This window comes from Mirounga angustirostris, unplaced genomic scaffold (assembly GCF_029215605.1).
Source record: "Mirounga angustirostris isolate CCGP_5_RB_7025 unplaced genomic scaffold, mMirAng1.0.hap1 SCAF_13, whole genome shotgun sequence".
NCBI classification, from domain to species: Eukaryota; Metazoa; Chordata; class Mammalia; order Carnivora; family Phocidae; genus Mirounga; species Mirounga angustirostris.
In genome coordinates this window covers 96,597,187-96,612,349 of record NW_026991721.1, presented here as the reverse complement: position 1 = coordinate 96,612,349, position 15,163 = coordinate 96,597,187, and the positions used below count along the sequence as shown (strand labels likewise).

The 15,163-nt window shown below is 39.5% G+C and overlaps 1 protein-coding gene and 1 pseudogene across 14 annotated transcripts in view; one reads left to right on the top strand and one right to left on the bottom strand.

The window, feature by feature from the left end:
- SIK3 (SIK family kinase 3) overlaps positions 1 to 15,163 on the bottom strand; it is a 242,383-nt gene that overhangs the window by 198,212 nt on the left and 29,008 nt on the right. The window lies entirely within an intron of this gene.
- Positions 10,257 to 10,332, top strand: LOC123858066 (U6 spliceosomal RNA; annotated as a pseudogene).

Sequence of the window (15,163 nt, the reverse complement as noted above, 5' to 3'; positions counted from 1 at the left end):
ATCTCATAAATGAGTCCCATGCCCCCATTTAATTACATAAGGAGGTTATGTACCCATTCCACCTTTGGAAATTTCTGTTTTGAAATTACTTTCAAGGCTAGTTCATAAAGGCAGATAAAATCAGTCTTCTGATATCATATGGCCATACTCTTTTCCTTTCCAGGACGAGACACCATACTACCCCGCTTGATCACCCACCTAATTTGTTTCACAAACATGAGTCGAAATGATTCCTGACCACTTCCAAAACTCCAATCCAGCCTTAAAAAAAAAAAGGAATGAAGTAACAGGTTTTTTTCCCCTACCACTGAGAATAGTATTCAAAATGGAGTTTTAAAATGGATCTTATACTACAAGTATACAAGTTATCATCATTGGGTAAGCTGGGAGAAAAGAACAGAGTACACTATGTACTATTCTGCAATTTCCTGTGAGTCTATAATTCTTTAAAAATAAAAAGGTTTTCAAATACAGATCTTAAAAGAGAGGCAGAATTTCAAAAGGAAAATGGGAAAAGCATGGAAACTACTCTGAGTAGGTCAAAAAGAAAAATGCAATCCACATCACAGGAATTACAGCTAGCCCAGATAAACCACAAAGTTCCTTCCCAGGTATAGTGGAAGAGAAGGCAGAAAACGAGTCAGACTAGAGAGCATCCTGAATGTCAAGCTACAGTTTGGAACTCACCTTGTCCACAATGAGATACCCTTGGAAGATTTTTTGTAACCCATGAGAAAAATAAAGCCGGGCTTTTGAGAGATTAATATGGCAGCAGTGGAGAGGACAGACTGGAGGGCAGAGCCTAAAGGCAGAAAGATCAGTTACCATTACAGTAGCCCAGGCAAAGAAAGGTGCGAGGGGTTGGCCATAGAACCAGACCATATGGAGCTTAAAGACTTAATGCTCTGGACTCATCTATAAAGATCCCATATCTGGCATTCATTCTGAGCTCTAGATCATGACTACAATAAAGAAATCTCTTCTTGGGGCATCTGGGTGGCTCAGTCGTTAGCATCTGCCTTCAGCTCAGGTCATGATCCCGGGGTCCTGGGATCGAGCCCCGCATCGGACTCCCTGCTCTGTGGGAAGCCTGCTTCTCCCACTCCCACTCCCCCTGCTTGTGTTCCTGCTCTCGCTGTCTCCCTCGTCAAATAAATAAATAAAATTTTTATAAAAAAAAAAAAAGAAAAGAACTCTCTTCTCTGAATCACTAAAAGGGAAAAGTTTTAACATTTCAATCTTCATCGGGCTTATAAGAATAAAGTTAAAAAGGCAGAAACAGCTCACTTAACATAAAAAAAAACAAAACAAAAAAGGTCTGGTGGCAAGTAGACTTTCTAGCTTTGGACCGTATCCCTTTAAGCAAACGACATTAGAGGCTCTCTTCCACTTTGGGAGAAACTTCCTCCCAAAGACTGTACACTATCAGCCGCACTCTGACTACTTTAAGTAGGAAGCTTCATTTGTAATAGTAAACTTCTGGTTGAAGAGCCCACTGAGGTCCTCAACGAACAGTTCTCTTTCTCTAATGCCATATTTTCAGAAAGCAGTCATTTCCAGGAGCTGTGAGATGCTGACTGTTGAAATGCAGCAGGATCCAGGACTTTATTATAGGCTGAGCAAACAGTACAACTGACTGAATGTTTACTCAAGGCCCACTGCGTACTGGATACCGATGACACAGATGATTGCAACAGTCCCGCCTTCAGAGAAGTCACAGTCTACTGGGAAACATACACAAAAAAGTCAATGTAACACAAAGCACTTAATGCCATTACAGGGGTATGTAAGAGATGCTTTGATGATGATGATGATGATGATGATGATGATGATGATAACAACAGCCAATACTGATGAAGTACTTAGTCTATGCAGGTCCTATTCAGAGCATTTTTCCTATATTAATTCACGATCCTCACAACAAGACTAATATTATCCACTTTTTATAGATTGGGAAACTGAAGCACAGATTGGTTGAACACTTTTATCCCAGATCTGCAGCCACATGATTAACCATGCCAGACTGGCTCCTAACTCAGGGACTGAACTGCCCACCATAATGCCCCTTAATGAAGGACCAATTAATGTTGCTTGGAAGGGCAGTGCAGACCAAAGAGAGCAGAAGACAGTAGATGGCATCTTTGAGACCCACCACTGAAGGGCAACCAAGCATTCACCAGACAGACAAGCTGTCTGGGATGGAGGGTTGCTTATTTGCAGGGAGTGGGTCAGGGGACAGCACTCTAAGCAACAAGAATGAAGGAGGAGCAATACCAGGAGGGACCAAGCATCAGATTTAAGGGCAGTCAAAGAATAGTCAGAAGCATAATCTTCTCATGGAGGACTCCTAGTTTCCAGGGACAAGAGAGGAAGCCATCAAAGACTGAGGTGTTATAGGCCTTGCAGGCTTTATATTTCGGGTTAAGAGGGGCTCATCTGAGGCCTTTACTGCTGAGTGATGTGAAGAGATCTGCCTTCAATAAAGATAAATCTGGATGAAAGGGGGAAGGTGGCCCAGAGGCCAGGAGACCAATTAGGAGGTTACACAATAACTCTGTCAAGAAATGATAAGGAGTGGATGAATGTGAGCAGATGCTTCTGAAGTAGAACCAACAGTACTTGGTGACTAATTGCCTGTGGAGGGTCAGGAAACGAAGGCAGACGGGAAAAGCTGAGGCTCCTGTTCTAAGCGGGATAGGGCAAAAGGAAGATCAAATTTTAAGAGGAATAATAATAACACTGATAATAATCGTAGTGTTGGCTCTAATATTTTTCTTAGGTAAACTCTACCCTGCAATGTAAGGCTCGAACTCATGACCCTGAGATCAAGAGTCGCACGCTCTACCAACTGAGCCAGCCAAGCGTCCCTCTAACTTCTTAAGCTGTTACTACATACCAGCGCTATGCTAAATACTTTTACAAGAACAATCTCATTCGATGTTGAGAAGGTAAGTTCTATTACCGTCGCCCTTTCAAAAATGGAGAAACTAAGACTGGAAGAAAATAAGTCATTTATTTGAGGCCACAGCCACTAAATATTGAAGCCAGAGAAAGACTAAGACTCAGAGTTTAAAGCGTTTGGGGAAGTGTCCACGTGTGGGTCTCTAGCAGGCCACTGAATAGCTTTATGTGGACCTGAAGAAAGGTGGGAGTGCTAGAGGTACAGAGTTACAATAACAACACAACTACACTATGATTACTATTCCTGTTGCTATTATTTACTAAGCACTTGCTGTAAATGAGATACGGTTTGAATGTTTTACATACATGGTTTCATCTAATCGACACACTGAGGTGGGTGCTACTATCCTCATCCTTACAGAGAAAAAAACCAAGAGATGAAGTAAACCGTTCAGACTGCTCAGACAGAAAAGGATGGAATCTCACCCAAATGCAGGGCTTCCTGATTCAGATGAGGGAAGAGAAGAGGAAGTGGCGCAGAAGACAGGGAGGGAGGGAGGGAGTGCCAAGGACTGAATCCAGAAGAATCCCATCCCTTACAAAGCCGGCAGAGAAACGGAGTAGCAAAGGAGTTCATGAAGGAGTAGTAACACCAGGGAAGAAAAAGCAAACACGAAAGGCACTCCTGGTTTGAAAACTAAAGGAAATGTGTAAAAGAATAGGGTAGTTAGTGTCAAATGATTCACAGAACTCAGATAGAACCAGAGTTTAAATTGAGTAATAGGATTAGCAACAAGGCACTGAGAACCCTTCCGAGAGCAGTTCAGTGGATGTGCCAGGGCAGTAGGTGCGGAGGAGAAAGAGGTGACGTAGAGCTGGATGGTAAAAGAGAGGCACTGATAATAACAGTAATGATGCCTTGGGCGCCTGGGTGGCTCAGATGGTTAAGCGTCTGCCTTCGGCTCAGGTCATGATCTCAGGGTCCTGGGATCGAGTCCCGCATCGGGCTCCCTGCTCCTTGGGAGCCTGCTTCTCCCTCTGCCTCTCTCTCTCTCTCTCTCTCTCTGTCTCTAATGAATAAATAAATAAAATCTTTAATAAAAAAATAAAAATTAAAAAAAAAGAAAAGAAAACAGTAATGATGCCTTTAACATTTCTTAAGCTATTATTAAGTACCAGCTCTATGCTAAATACTTTTACAGGAACGATCTCATTTAATGTTAAGAAAAGTAAACTTTTCTGTAGGCTTTGTGGGTCACACATGGTCCCATATTTTCCTTTTTTTTTTTTTTTAACAACCCTTTAAAAATGCAAAAAGCATGTTAGCTGGGTTATACAAAAAACAGGCCACAGGATGGATGTGAGCAACTGGCAATAGTCTCCCGACCCTCTCTGAGAGTGTGGTGGGGAAGAGCACAGACTCTGCAGTCAGACCGACTGCATTATTACCCAGCTCCTCACTCTCTGGGTGACCTTGGGCAAGTCACTTAACTTCTCTATGTCTCAGTTTCCTTCCCTGTAAAATGGGGATAACAACAGGAGCTACCTCTTCAGGTTGCCTGAAGGAGAAATAAATACAGATCAAGCACTTAGTTACTAAAGAAAAGTCTCATCAATATGGAGGAGCTGCTGGAGGATGGGCAGATGGAAGCGAGCCAAGAGAGAAGGAGAGATATTAAATGGAAAAGGATAATTAATTTCTTTTCAAGTCCCGAAGAAGAAGTGAAGGAACAGGATCAGGATAGTGCAGGTGAGTGCAAGAGAGCGGGCTCTATCCTACCTGCTGGTGAAAAGTAGAAACCAGCTTGGAGAGCAGCCGGCCAACTTCCATCAAAATTTCAAACGCATGGATCTTTTGATCCCCTCTCCTCTAAAACTTGGCTGTGCACATATACCCGAGCAAGGATAAAGCCATGGATGCAAGGCTGTTCCCCCTACAGCAGTGCTGGTAAAAATGAAAAAATGCAAGAGCTTACCAATCCATCAGCAGGGGAAAGGTAAAATAAAGTAATGCGCATCTATACAATGGGGTCTTCTGTAGTCCTTTAGAAGAAGGAGATAAATATGCAGACAGGGAAAGGTCTCTACCATTTAATTTCTTATTTCAACTTTTTATTTTGAGATCATTGGAGAGTCACATGCCACTTTAAAAAGTATTACAGAGAGAGCCCGTGTACCCTCAATGATGACAGCTTGCAAAACTACAGTTCAATACTAGAAGTTAATTTTTAATACAAAAGCAAACTCAAACGAGTGTGCATATTACACACACTCCCTCTTGTGTATATAAGCAACCATACACTCTGTACACTCCATGCATGTTCAGAAGATACACACTTTGCTGGCTCGGAGCCGACACCTCTGGAAAGTGAGAATGGGAAGGGAGGGAGAGGATGAAGGACACTCACTTTATGGACATTTTCACTACTTCTTCTTAGCCACCAAGTGCAAATACGACTTCTACGATAGAGAAAGTAAACAGGCAGAGGGATTAACTTTTGCAATAAACACAAGCACCTATTCTTTCCATCCAGGGGGTTGAGTGTGGGGAAGCAGAAGGGACGAAAACTGAAGACGCTCACGGAGGTTTCTATTTACTCAGTTAAGCGGAAGGGTCGGCGGATTCATTCTGTCACAGCCCACTGGCTGTTCTAGGCACTGGAGGATCAAAAATTAACCACACAGATGCAGTCTCTGAACCCCAGGAACTGAGAGCCTACCAAGAAAGGTGGACATTAACCAAATTACACAATCATAATTAGCATTATATTACAGCACAGCAGTCTAGAGCATGAGCTCCAAGGCCTAACTGCTGCGTGCAGATCCCAGCTCTGCTGCCAACTGGTTATGTGACTTGGGACAAGTGACTCAACACTCGGCACTTCAGTTTCCTCATCTATAAAATGGGGACAATTAGAGGTCCTATTTATTTCCCCATCTATCTAACCCAGAGGGTTGCCGTGAAGACTTTTTTTAAAAAGGCCATATTTAGAACAGTGCCCGGCACACAATAAACATCATATGTTTGCTATTATTGTTAGTCTCATTACTATTATTTCAGGGGGAATCTAATCTGTCTTCAGGCAAATGGAAGGTCAGGAAAGCCTCTTTGAGCAAGTGACATATAAATTAAGTTCCAAAGATGAATATGAATTAAAAAGCAAAAGAGAAAAACTGTCTGTCAGAGGGCAGGACGGACACAAAGACCCTATGCTAAGAATGAGTGTGGCATGTTAAGAATCTGACAAAAGGCCAATGAATCTGGGGCTCAGAGAGGCGAGAGAGGAGACTGGACAACTAAAAAGGGCATGTGAAACTTAGGAATTTTATCTTTATCTGAGTAACAGAAGGTATGATACAAGAAATAACAGATTTCTGGGTTTTTCTTTCTTTTTTTTTTTTTTAAAGATTTTATTTATTTCTTTGACAGAGAGAGACACAGCAAGAGAGGGAACACAAGCAGGGGGAGTGGGAGAGGGAGAAGCAGCTTTCCCTCGGAGCAGGGAGCCCGATGTGGGGCTCGATCCCGGGACCCCGGGATCATGACCTGAGCCGAAGGCAGATGCTTAGCGACTGAGCCACCCAGGCGCCCCATGAATTTTCTTTTTTTTTTTTAGGGTCACTTTACTGGACTATGGGGTCTTCTGTGATAGAGGGAGGTGAGCGTGAGCTCACCAAAAATGGGTCAAGATTTGGAAAGAACAGTCATTCTGGTGAAGGAGAAAAGAAATCAGCTACAGGCAAAGAGGGCTACTAACAAGAATAAGAAGCACAGATGAGGGCAGAACTCACATGCTGGTAACTGAACAAATAAACACGATTCCATCATTTCTTCAGGCCCTAAAGCGGGAACACAGAAAATGGGCAGCATTGTTAATCCACAGCTGGAGATGGGTATGGCGTGGGGGACAGAAGAACTGAGGATACGTATGACTCATTGAAAGTGACCAACTATGTCCACGTGGACGAAAGTGATGCCAGGAAGAATGTCATACATTTGGAGACAGGCAAGATTTCAGGGGTTGGAGGCCTCCGTGAAATCGGAGAGTAAGTTCAGCAAGTGGCAGAACTAAAAAGACAGGAAACTGTGTTCACAGAGCAAATTTCCAAATTTATGATTTCAGAGGTGGCAGTCTGACCGGCCCCAGGAATAGATTGCTACAGACAAGTGGAGAGACAGACAGCTGAAGTAAAGATCAAGCCAGAATGAGATGAGGATGTTGGACAAGCAACCAACGTAAACATTAAAAAGACAAGCGATCAGGGAAGGAGTAAGAGTAAACTATTTATAAGGACCAGGAATTAAATTTTCAGTTACATTCTTAAATACAGCACCATAAGGAATGTGTTGTTAAGTATCCAGAATAAAACAGGCATGCCTTGCTAATAACAAAGCTTCATCTATTTATTTAGTCAAATAATTTTCAAAGACTCCCTGAATACCATTCCTGAAAAAAAGCTCTCAGAAAGACAAAAAAGAGGAAACTTTCTTAACTTGATGATTATCTGTTACAATTCGAGGGCAAGCATCACCATAATGGTAAAAACTAAAGACACAGACAAGCCAAAACCTGCGAGAAAATCTTTGCAAAACATGTATCTGATAAAAAAAAAAAAAGAAACCACCCATGCATATATCTGATTTAAGGACAGGTATCCAAAATATTCTAAGAACTCTTAAAACGCAATACTAAAAAAACAACCAACCACCACAGAAAACAATTAAAAAATGGGCAAAAGATCTAAACCTCACCAAAGAAGATATACACAGATAGCAACTAAGCATGTGAAAAGATGCTCAACATCCTATGTCACTGGGGAATTGCAAATTAAAACCACAATGAGATACGGCTCACCCCTATTAGAGTGGCAAAAATCCAAAGCCCCGACAACACCAAATGCTAGCAAGGCCGTGGAGCAACAGGAACTCTCATTCACTGCTGGTGAGAATGCAAAACCAAACGGCCACTTTGGAAGACAGTCTGGTGGTTTCTTACAAAACTAAATGTACTCTTACCATATGATCCAACAATCACGCTCCTTTGTATTTACCCAAAGAGTTGAAATGCGCACGTGGATTTTACAGCGGCTTTATTCATAACTGCCAAAATGTGGAAGTAATCCAGATGTTCTTCAGTAGGTAAGTGGATAAACTAGGGTACATCCAGAGAAGAGAATACTATCCAGTGATAAAAAGAATGGAGCTATCAAGCCACAAAGAGACGGGAAGGAAGCTTAAATGCACACTGCTAAGTAAAAAGTAGCCAATCTGAAGAGGCTACCTAATGTACCATTCCAACTATATCACATTCTGGAAAAAGAAAAATTATGGAGGGAGAGGGAAGGAGATGACTGGGGGGAGCAGGGGAAATGCCTAAGGCAGTGAAACTATTCTTTGTGATACTATAATGGTAGATACATGACATCATGCATTTGTCCAAACCCACAGAACTATACAAAATAAATGTGGACCCTAATGTAAACTACAGACTTTAATTAATAATAACATATCAGTATCAGCTCATCAACTGTAACAAATGTACCCCACTAATACAAGATGTTAATATTAGGGGAAAAGGGGGAAGGACGGAGGTAAAGGGATATCTGGAACTCTCTGTACTTTCTGTTCAACTTTTATAAATCTGCTCAAAAAATAAAGTCTACTAATTTAGAACAAAAACTAAAGGTATTACCATTTGAGTCACGCAAGAGAAAATAATGTCCGATATTGGTGAGGAAATCTATTCAAGAAATTTAGGGTGCCAACTCTGCCTGGGCTGGGTCTGGCTCTTCTACCTACTGGTAATGTCTTATGACTTGTGATCAAGTCATAAACTTCTCCAAATCTGTTTCTCTACTGGTAAACTAGGAGATCATCATCATCGTGGAGTTAAGAAGATTAACTGAGTTCATACACATAAAGCACTAAGAACAGTGACTGGAATTAAGTGTAACAAATATTAGCCCCCTGTTACTCAAAGGTCTATAAACCTATAAATCAACATCACATGGGGTCTTGTCAGAAATGCAGACTCTCAGGCCTACCCCAGACCTACTGAGTCTGCATTTTTCTTGACACACCATCTTTTTTTTTTTTAAGTTTTTATTTAAATTTCAGTTAGTTAACATACAGTGTAATATTAGTTTCAGGTGTACAATACAGTGATCCGACAATTAAATACAAGACCCAGCGCTCATCACAAGTGCACTCCTTAATCCCCTTCACTTATTTCACCGATCCCCCGCAACCTGCAGTTTGTTCTCTATAGTTAAGAGTCTATTTCTTGATTTCCTTCTCTCTTTTTTCCCTTTGCCCGCTTGTTTTGTTTCTTAAATTCCACATGAGTGAAACCGTATGGTTTGTCTTTCTCTGCCTTATTTCACTTAGCCTTATGCCCTCTAGCTCCATCTGTGTCATTGCAAATAGCAAGATTTCATTCTTTTTTATGGCTGAGTAATATTCCATTGTGTGTGTGTGTGAAAAAAAATAAATATATATATACATACATACACACACACCACATCTTCTTTATCCATTCATCAGTCAATGGACACTTGGGCTGTTTCCATAATTTGGCTATTGTAGATAATGCTGCGGTGCACATCGGGGTGCATTTATCCCTTTGAATTAGTATTCCTTATTCTTGTAGGAATGTAGATGTGCTACATCTAGTAGCACAATTGCTTGAATCAGCATTTTAATAAGATCCCTCAGGTAATTTCTGCACACATAAAGTTGAGAAACACTATATTAGATGGTATTATTATCACCATAACTATTCTTCAACATTGTCACTAAAAAAGGAGCATAAGCATTGGGAGAGTCCAAATTATTATTTGCTCATGATTATGATTAGTCTACTTTAAAAAGAGAGGGAGAATCAACTGTAATAGTTAAAGAAATTTCAAAATATTCTCTAAAGTGACTATAATTAAAACATGTAGTACAGGTACACAGATAAGCACCGTCTGTCAAAAGTATATGTTAAGGGGCGCCTGGCTGGTTCAGCAGGTAGAGCATGCAACTCTTGATCTCGGGGTTGTAAGTTCAAGCCCTACATCAGGTGCCGAGATTACATTAAAAATAAAATCTTTTTAAATAAATAAGATTCTATGTTAACAAGACCATTTCAAATAAGTATGTAAGTGATAAACTATTAGGACAACTGACTACCAAAATTTTTTTTTAAATCCAGATCCTTATCTCACATTATACTGAAAATACATTCCAAGTGGATTTAAAACCTAAATATTAAAAATAAATTTACAAAGCACTAGAAGAAAACTTAGAGAACTTTTATTGTTCAGATGGGTACCTGCACTCCTGAGAATACCATAAAACCCAGAAGTCCCAGCAGAACAATACAGAGAGGATGAGCATGGCCCCTGCACAAGGATGACACACAAATTCGTGAAATGTTCCATATTTTTTATACAGACATGTAAAAAAAAAATAAGTAAAATAAAACCTTTTAAATAACAAAAGATATACCACAAAAGTTAAAAGTTAAGACAAATTATACGAGAGAAAATACTTACACCATACATAATGAAGCATTAATAACCACATAGGACTTTTTAAAGTCCTACACATGATTAAGAAAATGAATAGTAACATTTCAAAAAACTAACAGAAAAGTGGGGGGTGGGGGAAAGTAAAGTAGATTTTATATATGTAAAGAGACTGAATTATAAAAGCTGCAATAGCACAAAATAAAATAAACCCCCCAAATCCACCTACAAATATTTGCATGTGCACTGAAAAAGATATGGAAGAACATATACCAAACTGTTAACAGTTATTTCTAGAGAGTAAAATCGGGAGTGGAGCAAGCACTTTTTCCTTCATAAATTTCTATACACTGAACTCTTTACAATGAACATGCTTTTTTTTTTTTTTAACTTACCTCTGTTTAATTATAAAAGAAAAAAGTACTGAGAGTTTTAACTTTAAAGGCAAACATTTTCACAAGCTTCCTGGTTTTCTCAACAAGGACTTAACCCCAAAAGCTTATAACATCTGGAAAATATATTTTTGTTATCAAAATTTTCCTAAAAATCCTTTAAGTAAAAATATGCCAACTTCTCCTCCCCAAAGGGACCACAATGTTCAATTTCTAGTGGCCCTCTGTTCAAAGCTAGTTCCAACCTAATTTCCAAAAGCAGTGTCTAAACCAGACAAGAAATTTAGCAACATAACACAGAATATCGAAATGGAAACCACATGTCCAAAATATGCCTAATAGTAACAGACAGCAACTGTAGAAGAGTAACTGCAAGTAACTCCATATTCACTTCAGTTTCAATTCTGAATCATTTCTCGGTCACTAAACTGGAAAAAAAATTTTTTTCAGCCATTTGTCATCTCTGACTAAACACAGGCTTCAGCCCCCAAATCACTAAGTGTAGAGAAGTACATGCCCTCAAGAAGACTGCCAATGGAAGGGTTTTTCCAGAAAAAGTGGTTCACATACACAGCAGGAAAATCCTGTACTACAGGGAACTCGGTTACCACCTGAATTCCCTCAACTAATTTGGAAACTACTGGAAGTAAATGACTAAGAAGTAAAACATACAAGGAAAGATGAAAAAAGTATTCTTACATATTGAAAGCCACATAAAGTGGTTCAAGTTGCTTTTTAGTTGCCTTTTGCTGAAGTTAGAACATTAAATTCTTCTGCTCTGTGCGAATCAGAAAGTAGCTTTACTGGTTTGTTACACAAAATTTTCAGCTACTATAATGAATTACATGACTACTTAAAGGTTGTTGTTTTTTGTTTTTTGTTTTTACTACTTACACTTAACAAAATGTACTACATGTACATCTGCCCAATACTAACTATTCTTCATGTCATTAGACCTGAATTGATTAAAGTGATAAAAACCACCAGTTCTTGGAACTAAATACCCTCCCCTTTCCCTAAAACTGTCACTCAAACATGATGAATCTAAAACAATCAGTAGCCATGTCTCAGAAGATATGAACATAACTACAATGAAGCCATAAATTAGTGAGGTTGGCATTCTCCCCACAAAGGAAAGAATAGATTCATTACCTTTCACCATACATGTAACAGGCAGAGTCTCTTGGTTTCTAGAGCATCCACTAAGCAGGGCAACATCTTCTGCTCAATGTAAATTCAGCTGCCCGGATATTTGCAACCAAAACAAACTGCAGGATCTAGTTTCTTTTTTCAAAAGGTAAACAATCCCTCTGGCCAAATTTTTTGATTTGCCAAAAAAAGATGTGAGTGAAAAAGAAATGATCAGGAGGACAGCATACCCAGGTTTTAAATTCTTAGTTAAGGCTCTTAAGATTTCTCGTCTTTTAAGAGAGGGACATACCTTGTCAGTAATGTTAGAAATTGCACACTCCGTGTCTTGTATTCAGCCAAAAAAACCTCTTCAGGTACACTGATAATTTTATCATATACCCGCGAGCATGGTATCAAGAAGGTCTAGGAAAAGCATGCAGTAAGAGTGCAGCATTGAGAATTCATAGAGAGACCGATCAAGAGAAAGCAGGTTCAGAACAAAGGTCAAAGTCCTTCAGTATTTGTAATACTGAAATCACCTCTGTGCTGAGACTCAAGCTTCCTCTCCAGTATAATCTGTCAGTAACTACCAAGAAATTTTTTTAAACAACTGAGAGTGCCTGTTTTATCTAATTTATAACATACTTCATTATCATGAGACACCAAAAATTATACAACCTTATGCCTTTGCCATTATCTCTTAAAGTATTTGAAATGGAAACAGCATACTATTTACTGCCTCCCAATCTTAACTCCTTTTTCTTCATTCTTGGAGACAACTGACTCTCAAAACTGGATAATAAAGGCTGGTTCACCACTCCTCCAATTCAGCTACAAGGCATTTTATCCTCAGTAGTAGGTTAGGATTTAACAAGAGCTTACATTTCTTTTCTACTGATAAGCAGTACCACAAATTAGGTATGTTCTCTTAATGAACTTTATACTTTATGATTATTAGCTACTACACAGATCTTGATTTGTGGATTCTTATACCTACAGCAGCCCCTTTAGAAAAAGCACCTTTTTAAAATAGAACTTACGTTCTTTCACAGAAAAGGATGGGTAATTAGTAATTAAACAGCTTACAAATTGAGTTCTCTGGAAACACTCAAAATATTATTAAGTAACATATCTGTGGGGCGCCTGGGTGGCTCAGTCAGTTAAGCATCTCCTGGGATTGAGCCCCGCATCGGGCTCCCTGCTGGGCAGGAAGCCTGCTTCTCCCTCTCCCACTCCCCCTGCTTGTTCCCTCTCTTGCTGTCTCTCTGTCAAATAAATAAATAAAATCTTATAAAAAAAAAAAAGTAGGGGTGCCTGGGTGGCTCAGTCGGTTAAGTGTCTGCCTTCGGCTCAGATCATGATCCCAGGGTCCTGGGATCGAGCCCCGCATTGGGCTCCCTGCTCTGTAGAGAACCTGCTTCTCCCTCTCCTCCCCGGTTGTACTCTCTCACTGTCTCTCCTTCTCTCTCTCTCAAATAAATAAAATCTTAAAAAATAATAATAAAAAAAAATAAAAAGTAATATATCTGCACTGCATTTGACTTCTAATTGCTAGAAAATTTGTGCTTGAGAAAATTCAGGAATCGATCCCATAGAAAATAATTTGTCTCTAGTGATTCTTACCCAACATAAAAATGAAATATGGTTTGACTTCCTGCCTTGGTTTGGTCTGATAAATTCCAAACGAATTTATTACCTTAAAAAATGAAAAGACAGGATGAAGACTAAATGCCAAAAGCACAATTTTATAAAAGAGCAAATGGACAAACTGGAACTCAATAAAAATTCTTGCTCTTAAAAGACACTGTTGAGGGGATGAAAAGATAAGCTGCAGAATGGAAGAAAATCTTTGCAAAGCATTTATCTGATAAATGACTTGTGTCCAGAATATACAAAGAACTCTCATTGCTTCTCGGCCTTTTGGCTAAGATCAGTGCAGAATATACAAAGAATTCTCAAAACTCAACATTAAAAAAATAAACCACCCAATTTTTAAAAACAGGCAAAAGTTTTGAACAACTACTTCACCAAAGATATACAGCTAGCAAGTCAGTCCATGAGAAGATGTCAATATCATTAGTCATGAAAAAAATGTAAATTTAAATAAAGCACAAGATAGCATATACAACTATCAGAAGGGCAAAAATTTTCTCATCCTAGCGTTGGTGAGGATATGGAGCAACTAGAACCCTCATACACTGCTAGACAGAATGTAAATTTATACAGCCACCTTGGAAGACAATTCGGCAGCTTCTTAAAAAGCTAAACACACACCTACCAGCCATATGACCCAGTCCTCCCACTCCAAGGTGTTTACCCAAGAGAAATGAAAACATAAGTCTACCCAAAGTTCCACATCAAGTCCCTAGTAGCTTTATTCACAATAGCCAAAAACTAGAAACAATTCACATGTTCATCAATAGAAAAATGGATAAACAAATCCTGTTATAGCCATATAATGAAACATTACTCAGATTCACCACTCAGCAATAAAAAGTAACAAACTACTGATAGAGACAACAACAGTGAATGAATCTTTTTTTTTTTTTTTTAAGATTTTACTTATTTGAGAAAGAGAGAGAGCACATGCATGAGCACAGGGAAGGGCAGAGAGAAAAGGAGAAGCAGACTCCTGCTGAGGAGGACACTGGGATCATGACCTGAGCTTACCTGAATGAGCCACCCAGGCACTCCCAACAGTGAACAGATGCTGAAACCTCCTGGTTAAGGTCATTTACATGAAATTCCAGAATAGGCAAAGATAACCTATAGTGAGAGCAAATTAGGGGTTTTCTGGGGCTGAAGGCGGGAGTGGGAATGAATGCAAAGGGCACTAAAGGAACTTTTTGGGATAATAGCAAAGTTCTACATGTTGATAGTGTGGTCATTACATGACTGTATATATTTGTCAAAATGCAAATTGTATACTTAAAATGGTTCAATTTTATTGAATGCAAATTATGTCTTAAGTTGATTAAAATGTTATTTTGGGGGGGAAATCTATAAAATTATAGTGTTTCTTAAGATGTTTATAGTACCGGGTGCCTGGGTGGCTCAGTTGGTTGAGCGACTGCCTTCGGCTCGGGTCATGATCCTGGAGTCCTGGGATCGAGTCCCGCATCGGGCTCCCTGCTCGGCGGGGAGCCTGCTTCTCCCTCTGACCCTCCCCCCTCTCATGTGCTCTCTGTCTCTCTCATTCTCTGTCTCAAATAAATAAATAAAATCTT